This window comes from Lutra lutra, chromosome 6 (genome assembly GCF_902655055.1).
Source record: "Lutra lutra chromosome 6, mLutLut1.2, whole genome shotgun sequence".
Lineage (NCBI taxonomy): Eukaryota > Metazoa > Chordata > Mammalia > Carnivora > Mustelidae > Lutra > Lutra lutra.
In genome coordinates this window covers 29,095,618-29,110,012 of record NC_062283.1, presented here as the reverse complement: position 1 = coordinate 29,110,012, position 14,395 = coordinate 29,095,618, and the positions used below count along the sequence as shown (strand labels likewise).

The 14,395-nt window shown below is 49.6% G+C and overlaps 1 long non-coding RNA gene across 1 annotated transcript; it reads right to left on the bottom strand.

Annotated features, from left to right (window-relative positions):
- Positions 1-8,746: 8,746 nt before the first annotated feature.
- LOC125101833 (uncharacterized) lies at positions 8,747-13,203 on the bottom strand. The gene is made up of 2 exons (XR_007127944.1): positions 9,457-13,203; positions 8,747-9,168 (listed from the first exon to the last, which is right to left on the bottom strand). It is a non-coding gene; the product is annotated as an uncharacterized LOC125101833 (long non-coding RNA).
- Between the last annotated feature and the right edge of the window lie 1,192 nt (positions 13,204-14,395).

The following is a 14,395-nucleotide window of genomic DNA, read 5'->3' as shown; positions in this document are numbered from 1 at the left end:
CAGGCAGAAATAGAGCCCCTGCTTTGAAGTTCGGTTAAGTCCTTCTAACCTTGGCAAATGTTAGAGTATATAGCTTCATTGCGAGCCTAGGAGCAAGGCCCATGATTATTAAAAGTTCCAAATTTCCTTTATCAGTAGTTCTAAAGTCAATAATAGTGCAAGCCACCAAAGATCTGTCCAAATTTAGACAAGACAGCATAGGGTTCCCCGCCTCCTAAAACCCGGCATCTTTCTTCCTCTGCAGCACAGGGTGGCATTTTGCTCTATGAGATACTACAAACCACACACAGGAATGCGGGTCCTCCCAACAATAGCGAAAGGCCCTTTTCTTGTGCCGCTCACAGAAGCGCACTGAAACCATGCCCCAGAGCGATCCTGAGGTGGCAACTAGCAGACAATGTGAAGCTGGGTTTTCAGAGAACTGCTTCTCCCCAGGGAGCTAGTGTTTCTTTGCAGACCCCATTCACACATCTACCAGCTGTCCCTGCAGAAGCCTGGGCTCAAGGTGTGAACACCGGAGGTACATTACACGCATGTCTGTTCAGTGCGCATGCGCCATGTGTTCGACTGGAAGCTTGCTGGGTAGGAGCGACAGAAGGACAGACCTTAGGTGTCTGAGGTCTTGACGGAGAACCCCCACTGAGGAGCACCCCCTTTCAGCTATCTGGCAGTCAGGTTGTGGTCACAATGTCCCCACAGAGGAAGAGTCAAGTTTGTCGTGCCTGCAGAAAGCAGGGGCTTGTCCTGATCTGAGCTGTGTCTCTAAAATACAAATAATTCTGAGGTTTCCTTCCCCTGTAGGCATTCCGAAGCATCATTGGAGAGGACTCACATAGTTGACTGATTTTTTCTTCTTCTCTCTCTTTTTTTTTTTTTTTTTTTTTTTTTTTTGACAGAGAGATCACAAGTAGACAAGAGAGCCCGGCAGACAGGGGGCGGGGGTGGGGAGGTGGGGGCAGCAGGTTCCCTGCTGAGCAGGGAGCCCAATGCAGGGCTTGATTCCAGGACCCTAAGATCACCGCCTGAGCTGAAGGCAGAGGCTTAACCCACTGAGCCACTCAGGCGCCCCTAGTTGACTGATTATTATACTACCCAGGCCTGTCACTCCAATGCTGGGACCCCAGGACCCACCCAAAGATTGATATAGGCCTACACTTTGGAGTTACTGAGGACTTAGTGTCTGTTGACTCTCTCCCTCTCCTGGAGTGACTTTAATAAAACCCGCTCTGCTTTACTCTGTTTTCACTGTCCTGTACTTGCACTGTGGCAGCAAAACGAACCGAGGCTTCTTTCCTTTTCCAAGTAACTCTCCCCAACACAACTTTCCTCATGAACAGTCATAAGTTTCCCCACCCTTTACATCAATATGCATATAATCTCAACCCAATGATTATTTAAAAAAAAAAAAAAAAAAAAAAAAAACTCGTTCTTGCCCCTTCCAGGAGGCCAATATGAAGCTTGCCCTCCCATCTGCTCTTTGGCTGCTCCACAAATAAACCCTTTCCTGCTGCATCCTAACATCTCAGGGATTGGCTCTGCTGGGCTTGGAGCAGACGGATGTGGGTTCACTGACAAAACGTCCAGTGCTGGACTCTTCTTCCTGGGCTCCCGTGTAAGGAAGCTGGACACCAAATTGTGCAGAGTCCAGTCAGACCTGATATCCCCTCATAAAATGGCTTCGTTCAGGATGGACAGCCCATGGATCCCTTGGTGGCTCTGTGAGTGACACAGCCCTTGGTGATTCAGGCTTGGAGATGCTGTGGCCAAGAAGATGCTCCCAGGGTCCTTCCTGTGCTCCAGGCAGACACTGCAGGTCATCTCTTCCAGAAGCTTCCATCTAGCTGGCCCAGTTACCCTGACTGCCGCCCAAGGTAATTCTTTCATGCTTCAGTAATTCTCACCTCACATTGTGACATGAGGACGATGTGGCGAGGAGTATGAAAAGGACTAGAGAGAGCAGAAGGGTCGTTCACGAGGGAGAAGGTGGACATAGGCCTCCAGTGCAGAGCCCCAGCTGTGGTCTCCTGACCTGTCAATGCATGTAGTCTCCTCCTGCCCCATCTCTTCTCTACACGGCACCCCCGAGGCCTTACTCCACAAGGACTCTCACCCTCACTCTCTGTTCCCCACTCCAGGCCAGGAGGGCTCCCCCGGATGGCCTCTGGCCTCCACTCCCCTCCCTCCCACCCAGTTTCCCTCCAGCCACGAGAGCAGGCAGTGGTTCACCATAGTCACGTGCCAGGCACGGTTCTGAGCACGTCACAGCTGTTCCTTACAGCATCTGCCACGGGACAAGGGATGAGGCTGAGGTTTCCGTGGATAGGGAACATGTTCAGGTCCAGCAGCTCAGCAGGTGGTTGGGAACATTCTGGAATCCAAGTGGTCGAGGTACAGGCCTGCCCAATTCAGCTCCATGCTGCCAAAACCGGCCACTTCCCTGTGCTCGGTCCATCCTGAGAACAGACCCTACTGTCCAGCTGCCAGGACTTCTCCCCAGCTGCTGGCCTCGATACCCCATCCTTCCTCTGTCAGCTCCTGTCTGTCCTGGGGGCCCAAATCACATGTCCCCTGCTCAGGAAGGAGGTCCTGAGCTGCTCCCAGGATGGGGTCCTTGTTCTAGGTTCCAGCTGCCTGTCTCCTCAGGCTGCATATTGAATATACAAACACACTGAGCCTGTTTCACCTGCTTGCAGCTGCATCCCCCTGCCTGGGGGTTATCAGGCCCCAGATACAGATCATCAGGTCCGTAAATTAATCAGCCTCATCAGAAAGGACTCCGGGAGAACTTCACATTTCAGGCGGTGGTGGGCTAGAGGAATCACATCAGCCTTCCTACTGAAAATAGCTATTTTGTGTTCGTTTTTAGGCTGATGGGATACACCTTGCTCATGACAAGAGTTCAGGTATTTGAAGGGTGCCGTGTGAAGACTTGGACTTACTCTGTTTGACTCCAGGGGTCAGAAATGTGTCATTTCCCTAGACGCTTCTGGGAGAAAATGGGGCATCATCATGAAGGTTGTTTTTAAATTAAAAATTCAATTTAATTAACATATAGTGTATTATTAGTTTCAGGGATAGAATTTAGTGATTTATCAGTTGTGTGTAACAGCCAGTGCTCATTCCATCACGTGCCCTCCTGAATGCCCATCCCCCCGGTTACCCCATCCCCCCCACCTCCCCTCCAGCAACCCTGTTTGTTTCCTAGAGTTAAGAATCTCTAAGGTTTGTTGCTTTTGTTGTTGTTGTTGTTGTTGTTTTGCTTTTTTGTTTTCAAATTAGACTTAACACAGGAGTGACCTTCCTTCATAGGTGGTGAGTCCTCCATCACTGAGAGGATTCCACTCTGTGGGGTTGGTGCTGCACAGGGAACTGTGGTGTCATCAGGGACCCACTGCGTGCCCTCCAGTGCCACTTCCTCCCTGGAGTTGCTGCAGGAGATGGGGCCCTGGGTGGGGGTCAAGACTTGGGCTCCATGAGCTCTGTCATCGGGCACTTCAGGTCGCATTCCTCACATGGGACATGAGAGGAACATCTGGCTGACCTCACAGAGTTAAACATGGTTTAAACTCCATCACACATGTGAAGTCTTGTTTGTTTCTTATTTTGTTTTCATGTCTCTGCCTTATGAGAAACTCTGTCAATTCTTTCCTTCTCCCATTTCCCATTTTTTTTTAAAAGATCTTATTTATTTTGAGAGAGAAAGAAAGACAGAGAGAGCATATGCAAGCAGGGAACTGGCAGAGGGCAAGGAAGAACCTCAAGCAAACTCCAGGGAGCCGGAGGCAGGGCTAGATCCTAGGACCTAAGCAGAACACAAGAGTCAGATGCTCAACGGACTGAGCCACCCAAGCGCCCCACCCATTTCCCTTTTCTGACTGCTCCATATTGTGTAGCAACACAGGAAAGAATTTTTTTTTTTTTTAAAGATTTTATTTATTTATTTATTTGACAGAGAGATTACAAGCAGGCAGAGAGGCAGGCAGAGAGAGGAGGAAGCAGGCTCCCTGCTGAGCAGAGAGCCCGATGCGGGGCTCCATCCCAGGACTCTGAGATCATGACCTGAGCCGAAGGCAGCGGCTTAACCCACTGAGCCACCCAGGCGCCCCAGGAAAGAATTTTTAAATGGACAAAACCAAACCCTCCCACTCAACCTCTCTACCTAATGGTGTTAAAATGGACAAAACCAAACCCTCCCCCTCAACCCCTCTACCTAATGGTGTTCAAGGTTAATTGGGCACATAGGTAGTCAGGGCCCCGGTCCCCAACAAGAAAACAGGGAACAGAACAGCTAAGACAAAACCGCACTAGCATCCTGTTTTACAGTTTAGAAAAGACCACAGTAGCATCCTGTCTAGCAGCCTCTGCAGGAGTGTTTTGTAAAACATCCTGAAACAAAACAGTTAATCATGAAATATTGGTTACTATCACAAGCTGAGGCAGTTAGTCTCCAGATGTCAGCTCCAAAGACCAGCAGCACGTGAACAGTAATCAGATAAGTAGACGGGGCATGATCACAGCCCTGATTGGCTCACGTTAGCAGCCAATCCACAGGGGCCCACATTCAGAAAGCTCAAGACAGTTCCTCCTAAGAGCTTATAAAAACCCCTTGATTTAAGTAACAAAACAAGGTCCCCTCCCTCTCTGGGAGCTTTGTACTATCCCTCAATACACTTGCTTTGCTGCCCACCACTCTCCCTCTCCTCCGCCTCTCCATTTTTCACAGAAGCATGACCAAGAATCACAGGCACTCAGGGAACAAAAATCCTGTGACGACAGGATAGTAGCACTTTCTCTGCTGCATTCCTGTGTGAGTGGGGTTGGAAAGTTGCTCTGGCTCTAACTGGAACCATCCAGGGAACAGTGCATGATTGCCCCCTTGCCCTGAGCCCCTGCCCCACTCCAGCTCCATGTGCTAGAACATTAAATTGCTGGTGCTCTGGAGGGCTGCAGGGGAACCCGAAGTGCAGGTGTACTGGGGTGAGAGACGATGAACATACACAGGTTTTTTCTCCTTTCTCAAGCCCATTGAGCAATAGCAATTGTTGCCTCCCCTCTACTCTGTTCCTGTCTGCTCTGCTGCTATGTGGTGATATGTGCTGGGTTCCAGGCCAGTTCTGTCTGCCCTTCTCCCTGCAAACATGGATACCAGCAGTGTTCATCCTGAACAGGCACAGGGTGGGGATGGAAGGGAGGAGTCCGAAGACAAGCCTGGGTTTTGGCTGTGACCCTTCCCCTGCTGCAGCAGGAGCCCTTAGCCTGGGAGAGATGGGAGAAGCCCTAACAGGGAAAGCACACAAGTCTCTTCCCCCCTCACCTTAAAGTCACCTCGGGGAACTGAAGTAGATGCTGCTCCCTCTCCCCTCCCTTCCCAGAGGGTTGCACAGAGATTCAGTGCAGTGACAGGTGTGGCCTTGTGTTCTTGCTGAACCCTGGGAGCAGCTCAGCAAAGACACAATGTACTCCCGTCCTCCGCCCCCATCCTCCCCACCTCTGCCCAGCAGGGTGGGGCCCGCAGGGGGAGGAGCCGATGCGGGGGCGGGGGGAGGGGTGCGGGCAGGGGGCTCCTGCAAAGACTTCGGGAGCTGAGGTAGTGGAGGGTGCCCCCGTCCGCCCCTCTTCAGGAGACGCTCTGCCTTCACTTTCCTTTCCCAGGGTGGAGCCCATCCAGACCCTTCCACCTGAAGATGAACGTTTCTTTCCCCACAGATACTCAGGAAGTGATTCCCTTCCTAACTAGTGCTGGCCAGTCCTGGTCATCCTCCTGAGTCAGCCCCTGAGCAGGCGGTCACTCAGGAAACCCCCACCGGCCCTTCCCTCCATTGGGAGCTGCTGGGGACTGAGATGTTCATGACCTCTGCCCACAGGGGTGCAGCCCTGCAGCAGAGAGAGCAGTAGCCACCAAGGCCCACAAACAAGGCCTGGGCTTCAGGAATGAACAGATGGAGAAGCCCGGATCTGTTGCGCACTCTGGCCCCGGTGATCACGTGGAGATGCCCTGGTGCCTGAGTCCGCAGGTTCCCACGCGGGGGGAGGGGCACGAGAAGCCCCAGCAGGGCTGCGACTGTGTTCCTGTGCCTGCGTGTTCGTTCTGGTTCTAGACGTCTCCGCTGACACACTGTCTGCCCTGCACACTCTGAAGCTCCCTGAACACTTGACTCTGAGTCGTCCGGGGTGTCCCCCCTGGTCCTGTTATGCCAGACATGCCGTCAGCCAACGATTCCTGCAGCGAACTCCATGTGAGGCAAGGATGTTATTAAAAACATGACCGTCAGTACAATAAAACCATGTATAGGAAAAGGTTTAGTTATAGCCTTTCTATGTTCTAACTAAACTGTGTGTTATAAAAACTGCTTCCAGGGCGCCTGGGTGGCTCAGTGGGTTAAAGCCTCTGCCTTCGGCTCAGGTCATGATCCCAGGGTCCTGGGATCGAGCCCCGCATCGGGCTCTCTGCTTTGCAGGGAGCCTGCTTCCTCCTCTCTCTCTCTCTGCCTGCCTCTCTGCCTGCTTGTGATCTCTGTCTGTCAAATAAATAAAATCTTTAAAAAAAAAAAAAACTGCTTCCAGATGATAGAAGTTGTAGTATATTTTATTTCTTAAAGCATTATAAAAATGTCTCAGTTGTCGAGATTCCAAACTATTTTGGAGTGATTCTTTTTTACAAAGCTGTCATTAGTGAAGTGATAGGCCCGTGTGAGCCCTGGTTTCACAAGGGAGCCCCACAGAAAATGTTCAGTGGGTCCCCCATTATATTGTTTTTTAAGTAACAACATATAGAATGTCAACTATATTGTTCATGGTCCTAGGTCTTCCCTCACTGTAACAACTGCATTTAGATTTTCCCCTGTAATATTGTCAGAAATTCTTATATATTTAATGTCTCTGTGGTTCACTCAGTCCCCAAAATCATTTATTATTACATATTGATCCTGGCAACTGATTGAATGGATTTAACTAGTTAAATCTATATAGCTTTGTAAATAATCAAGGTTAATTAAATTAAAACTTAAAACTTCTTTATGTGTGTATTTTATTCAAATTGTAATTGCAATCACAGAATTTATTAAATAATGTCATTGTTTTTTTTTTTTTTCTTGATATGGACATTTTTCTTTAAAATGCTATGCCAGGGGGCGCCTGGGTGGCTCAGTGGGTTAAGCCGCTGCCTTCGGCTCAGGTCATGATCTCGGAGTCCTGGGATCGAGCCCGCATCGGGCTCTCTGCTCAGCAGGGAGCCTGCTTCCTCCTCTCTCTCTGCCTGCCTCTCTGCCTGCATGTGATCTCTCTGTCAAATAAATAAATAAAATCTTTAAAAAAAAAAAATAAAAAAAAAATAAAATGCTATGCCAGGAGCACCTGGGTGGCTTTGTTGATTAAGGGGTAGGTGGCTCTTGATTTTGGCTCAGATCATGATCTCAGGGCCCTGAGATTGAGCCCTGTGTACTGCTGTGGGCTCTGCTTTAGCATTCTCTCTCTCTCTCCCTCTGCCCCTCCCTGGGCTCACAGGGTTCTGAGTGCTCTCCGTCTGAAATAAATAAGTCCTTAAAATTAGAATAAAATAAAATAAACTGCTATGTCATATTAATTTTTGAAAAATGGTATCCTCTACTTTTTCCTCCTTGATGTCCTTAATACTTTTATATGCTCATTAATTCTTATTTTCTCAAATTAATCCACATTTTGTAATTAGTAACATACTGCTCTAAGACTAAAGACAGTATTTACATCACTGTTCATAAAAAAGTTATCGAAGCCAACTCTCTGGAAAAAAGTTTATTTCCCAAACATTTACTTACTCCATTTGCATGTCTTCTTATTAAGTGACTCTAACAGATTTGACACCATGCTCAGCAGTTTTGCTGTCTTAGCCCTGCTGGAGGCCCAGGTCTGCCCAGTGTTATCCTTTCCCTCTGAATATTGAAATACGATATTTAATCATTTCAGATGTTTATTTGTATTTTTAGTCTTTGTACCTAATTTTGTGTAAGTTAAATGCGATCATTGCACATTTTATTTATCAATTCTCATACACAAGACTAGAATTTGCTATGTATATTCATTTAATGTAAAATGTGAAAAACACCTCAAACTGTAATAGAATAATTTTAAAAAGTATTTAAATTCTAAGTATAGTTGACACATAATATTCCATTAGTCTCAGCTGTACAAAGTAATGATGTGACAAGTTGGCACGTCACGCTCTATTCCTCACAGGTGTAGCTCGCATCTGCCCAATGCAGCCCTATGACAGTGTCATCCACTGTCTTCCTCATGCTGTACCTTTTATTCCCATCAACTTATTCATTTTGGAACTGGAAGCCTGTGTTCCCACTACGCCTTCCCCATGTTGCCAGATCCCACCCTCTCTCCTCTGGCAACTGTCTCAAATGATCATTTACTGGATGAGTAATACCTGTGAACAAGAAAATCCTGTGAGTAGAAAGTGCATGTGTAAATATTCAAAGTGACTTATTTGAGTTAACACTTTACTATATCATCCTGAAATCACTGATTACAGAGACTTCTGCAGGACCAAGTGAGAACATCCAGAAATTTCTCTAGAACTTTGTCTGAGGCCCGGAACTTTGCAGCAACACAGGCACCATCTGTCCCACCATGTAACGGTTTCCCAGCTTCTTTGAGCCCCGGTGATGACACCTGATGCAGTGAACTCCTCACATCAACAAAACCCTCATTCTTACACGTCTTTAACTGAGTCTTTAAGTGATTAGAACACATTCTTGTGACATACTTGAAACGTCATGGATAAGGATTTATTGCCAGACTGATAACTTTTCCCCACACGTGTCTCACTCTGGTAGACACAGGGGTCCGCCAGCAGAAGCAGGGACAGCCCACGGGGACAGGCAACAGTCTGGTCACAGCCTCGGTCACCACGTACGGCACTCAGCTTCATGACTCAGAGGACAGGGTGAGCTTCTGATGACACCATTTCCATGTTTGCCGCTCTTATCACCAGTCAGTACTATTATAGAAAGTTCTACTGTTCCCAGGATGTTCCTGCATGCAGCTGATTTATAATGTTCTTCAAACGGTTCTCTTTTACAGTGGCTGATGATTTCCGTTGCATCCTGAGCGCAGACAGCATGTGCTCACACGTTCAGCTCTCACACAGCTTTGGGGCATGATCTGCCTGTCATCTTTACACGGCTGGCAAAAGCAAGACACCAGTGAGTTTCGACAAAGTAGCAGGGATTTTATTTTTTATTGTAGAAATGCAAATAGTGCCTCCTTTGCAGGAAATCATACGCAATCACTGCATTCTATGGGGACACCATGGGTGAGGGATTGGAATATGACTGTCACAGGGGGCGGGGGATAGGGAGGGTTTTTGTGTTGTTGTCTCCCATTGTGTTATGTTGTGTGCCCTGTCTCTCCTGTCATACAACACACGTGTGCACACACGCACACACACAGACATACACACGCATTTCTCACCTGTGCATCACTAGGTCCTCACTCAGTAAATCCTGGAGCCTCCTCCGAAGCCCCCACTTCCTCCCTCAGGACAGTGCTCTCTGCAGTATTCCCCCTCAGCAGAGTCGAATCCGCTCCAGGAGGCCCTGCGTTTCCTGCCTTGGGCTCCACAGATCAGCCAACTTCCTCTGCCATGACCATGAGGAGATGGAGACAGTCTGGAGTCCAGTGGTGCACACAATAGCCAAGTTCTTCAGACAACGAGACCAAGATCTTCACAAGCCAGATGAAGAGTAACCCCCGAAACCTGAGGAATGTGCAGCGACCCTACCGCCAAACCCCAGGGCTCAGTCTGGACAAAGAGCAGCCAAGACAGCCAGCAGCTTGGGGCCTGGGAGAAAGCAGAGGAAGTCAAGCACACCCCTGACCCTGACCCCCAGGGGCATGATACCCTCCTGTCAGGTGCCCCCCATGTCAGGCTGGGGCAGGCAGGTGTGCACAAGCTGTCATGTGAAAGTGAAGGGGGGAAAGTCTGCTCAGGCAGACGGGGTCCTTGTGTCATTAAGTGGTTAACTAACCAGACTCAGTGGTCATGGACACAGTTTAGGTCCCTGTAGGGAAGGAACCAGAAGGTATAAGCTAGTGGTTGTCCTCACAGAGCCTACAGTGAAGACAGGGAGGCGCCCACACTTCTGAGAGCACGTGACTGAGGGTGTGAGGCAGACTGAGAGCTACTGAAGACAGACGCCTCCTTAGATGTCACATGAGAAGCAGAAACACAGTTTACAGGGTTCATAGGCCAGACCCCCAGTGGTTGGGGGAAGGTTCATGAATGAGCTGGAACTCTGTGTAGACCCTGATGTGCGTGTACGATCTAGGTTGATGGGGGGTGAGGTTCCTAGCAGTCAACTGTCAGGCTGGGCAAGGTGTGGGTGACATTGGACACAGGGAGGTCAGGACATAGGTGTAGTTAATCATTTCTAGTTAAGGTCTTGAGGGTTTAGCATATGAAACAGTCAGTGGAGGGCCTTGCATGTGGGATCCAGGCATAAACCAGTGAGAGGCATGATTAGAGCTGAAGAGGAAGGCTGCTCAGACCTTCCCAGCTGATCTATATAGAAGCGTGAATTCCACAGTTTGCCAGATGGTTCTGTTTCAGGCCTTTAACAGAGTCCTGCCTTCTCAGGGCTCACAGCATCAAAGGACAGAGACAGTATGCAGTGAGGTTTGGTACAGTGTATAAGGATGGGGCAAGATCTTTCCAGAACTTTTTTAAGATGTCAGAACAAAATCTAGGAAGAGATGCTCCTATGACTCCCATCACTCAGGCCATTACAAAGGTGTTAAGAACTGTGTGCAGGAGGAGGAAGACCAAGTACGTCCTTCTTACTGTGTCACATTAGCACAGTCTAGAGAGTGAATGTTTCCTATGGAGAAGCTGGTGGGGGTGGGGCACAGGGAAAAATGCTGGGGGGCTCTGGAGGCATGCTCTGCCCTGACAGACACTGCCTGTCCTGGGGAGGAAGTAGGCAGGCCCCCCACCCTGCAGGTCACAGTGGCTGGAGCTCTAGGAGGATAACGGGACCCTGAGGTGGTGACAGGATGACTAGGACAATGACAGTGACTGAGTTTGGACATGGAGCCTCTGCCATCCATGGTAGTCTCATTGTTGCCGCTACCCCAGCAGAGACGGGAGGCTAGTGGGCACTTCATGGAGAGACAAGATGGACTCGAGAAGCTGCTCTTCCTGTCGCTGCAGAGACACTTGGGGTTTGGGACAAGAACATCAGCTGCACTGGTAAGGACTCCCCACAGCTCAGCCCTGCAGCTCCTCCCAGCTCAGCCTGGGGCTGCCCTCTCTCCAGAGCTACTCACACACAGGGATGGAGAACATCTAGTGTGGGATAGCGGGCCATGCGCTGAGGACAGCGGTCCATCCTGAGTCCCGTGGGCAGTGCCATGGCACACACTTAGGCCCACGCTGGGGACCGTTCTCTCAGGAGAACACGGCAGTAGCTCTGAGGCTCATGGAGGCTCATGGAGGTTTCTCACTCTTCAGGCTCTTTCTCACCAGAGACACAGTAGCTGTGAGGACCTATCAATACTGAGCTAGAGATACTGAGTTACAGGCTTCATAAGCAGGTGGAGAGTCTCTGAAAAGGCTCTTCCCTTGGAGGAAAATGTCAGAGGCGGTTCCCACCCTCTTGTCTTGGGCCTGGGCCTGGCTAGTGCTGGTTCCTTCTGCCCCCTGATAGGGAACACTCCCTGCCTCACCCTGGCAGGCAACCAGAGCCTCAGCAGGTATCCCATCTTGGTCTGTGGAGTTGATGCTTTTCTAGAAGGCCTTGCCTTAGTGCTCCCTGTTTGCTTTTCCATAGAGCCTCCTAGAGCACATGTAAGGCTCCCCCAACCCCCTGACTGTGGGGTCACCCTGAGAGGCTGTGTGCCCTGGGCTCCTGCCCTATAGAGATGACCGTGACCTGGCAGTGGGCCAGGGAGCACCAGACCTAGTACAAGGAGCTGTGGAGACGATGCAGAAGGGGATGGAACCATCCAGAAGTGGGTGGCCATTGTGCTGCCTTCTGGAGATGAAGAGAGATACACAGGCTGTGTGCAGCATGAGGGGCTGCCTGAGTCCATCACCATGAGACAGGGGGGTGGGGGATGAGGAGTGGAGCCCTATATCAGGGACACAGGAGTCTTCTAGAGACTTCCAGCAGAGTCAGGGCACCGGGGCACCCCTCACTTTTCCTTTTCACCTCTGATCCATTTGCCCAGCCCACCATGCTCACCAAGGGGGCATTTGCTGCCCAGGTTTCTCCTGATGCTCTCATCATTGGGATTGGGTTTAGATGGTTGGAACTATAGTTGCTAGAGTTGTGTTGTAGAACAACAAGAACTCAGGTGGAGGGGGGTCTGGTTTCCTCATTCTGATCTATACCTGTCTCACCCCAAGGGCTCAACTGAAATTCCTGCTCCTGTTAATTCTGAAGGAGATATGAAGACATCCGGCTGTGCAGCAAGCCTGGGGGTGGGGGTGAGGGGCACTAGGGGGACCCCTGGCTGGTGGGAGGGCAGGCTAGGAGAAGGTGGAAGACTGGAGATCTGCTGGACCCCAGAACCCCAACACAACCTGGGGCAATGCACATAGCTGTCTCTGGATTCCAGGATCTCGAGCTAAGGTCACATCTCCCACTCCTGTAGGAGGGTTCCAGGAGCAGGCATGCACGAGATCCAGATAGTTTCAGAGTTTCTGGGGAGGGGGTCTCTTTCTGGTGGGAAAAAAATTCTCAGGTCCTTCTCCCTCAAGATCCTAATTTTTTAAAAAATATTTTTAATTCAATTTAGTTAGCATAATTTATTATTAGTTCCAGAGGTAGAATTTAGCAATTAATCAATTGCATATAACACCTTATGCTCCTAACATCATGTACCCTTCTTAATGCCCATCACCAAATTATCCCTTCCCCCACACACCTCCCCTCCAGCAACCCTCATTTAAGAGTCTCTTACAGTCTTTTTCCACCATCTTGGATCCTGTGGAGGCCTGCTGGAAACAGGACTCCTAAAACGCCAAATAATATTTGGAAGGCTGTGGTCCAGGGCCATTTTTGCTAGCTATAAGCGGGGTCTCCGGAATCAGGGGGATCATACAACTCTTCTTAAAATTGAAGGTCTAGGGGCACCTGGGTGGCTCAGGTCATGATCCCAGGGTCCTGGAATCGAGCCCTGCATCGGGCTCTCTGCTCAGCAGGGAGCCTGCTTCCCTTCCTCTCTCTCTGCCTACTTGTGATCTCTGTCAAATAAATAAATTGAAAGTGTATATGCTCGAGAATTCTACCTAGGCAAGAAATGTGCTTATGTGTACAAAGCAAAGGACAACACAGTGACTCCTGGTGGCAAACCAAACAAAACCAGAGAATAATCTGGGGAAGAATAACAGTGGCACGGTCCGTGCCAAATTCCAAACCACATTCCTGCTAAAGCCATTGGCCACAGAATCCATGTGATGCTGTAACCCTCAAGGATTTAAATTTAATGGAAAGTAAATAAATAAATGTGTAGATTCACCAGCCTTCCACGAGGCTACTTTTGTCTGTGTGACTACATTCCAGCCATTATGGTGACACAGAATGAGGAAGTAGATGTTGCCCTAAATGGAGAGAGACTTCCTCTTTTTCTGCTCTCCCTTCCCTGCTCACGGACCATAGACATGGTCCTAGGTGCCCTGGTCATGCTAATAAGGAAAATTCCCAGGGTCGTCATCATCACCAGTGTGTCTGAACATCCCCATGGTACAGAGCGACCCTACAGCCCCGGACGGCTCACCTCACTCCTGGGACACACACAAGCTGCTATCCCGCGGACAACCACTGTTAGCTGGGTTTCTGTTGCACACAACTTAACTAATGCATATGGAGAGGGGAGGGCTTCCTGGAGGGGGTGGCTATGGTGGTCTGTTCTGGAGATGAGCACAGACAGATCCACAGGGGGTAGCACTGGGGGCTCCCTGGGACACTATGTTGGAGGAAGGGAGAGCTGGGCCCCAGGGGCAGCGCAGGGAGACTGGAGACTGTTCTCCTCTCATCTTTATAGCCATGGGGTTGTCCTGGGGGCGTGCATGGACTCACCAGCTATTAAATTCGGGGACCTGTGTTTCTTCTCTTCCTTTACTGTACTTTTTACAGAATTCCCTTGTTGACTGCAGCCTGGACGAGAATCCCTCCTGGTAACCTTTCCTCCTCCTCCTCCTGTCTGAGGACAGTGGATGTGGGGGCTGAGATCTAGAGAAGAAACCCCTCAGAGGGAAAAGGAATTCAGAGTGATTTGTCATTGGATTCTATCAGAAATCTGCACTTACCCAGGCTGGCTTGGACTGCCTACCTTGAGACTGTGGACCCCAGGCCCCTCATATCTTGTGTCCTGGTGATTCTAGATACTCACTGCATGACTTCTCTCT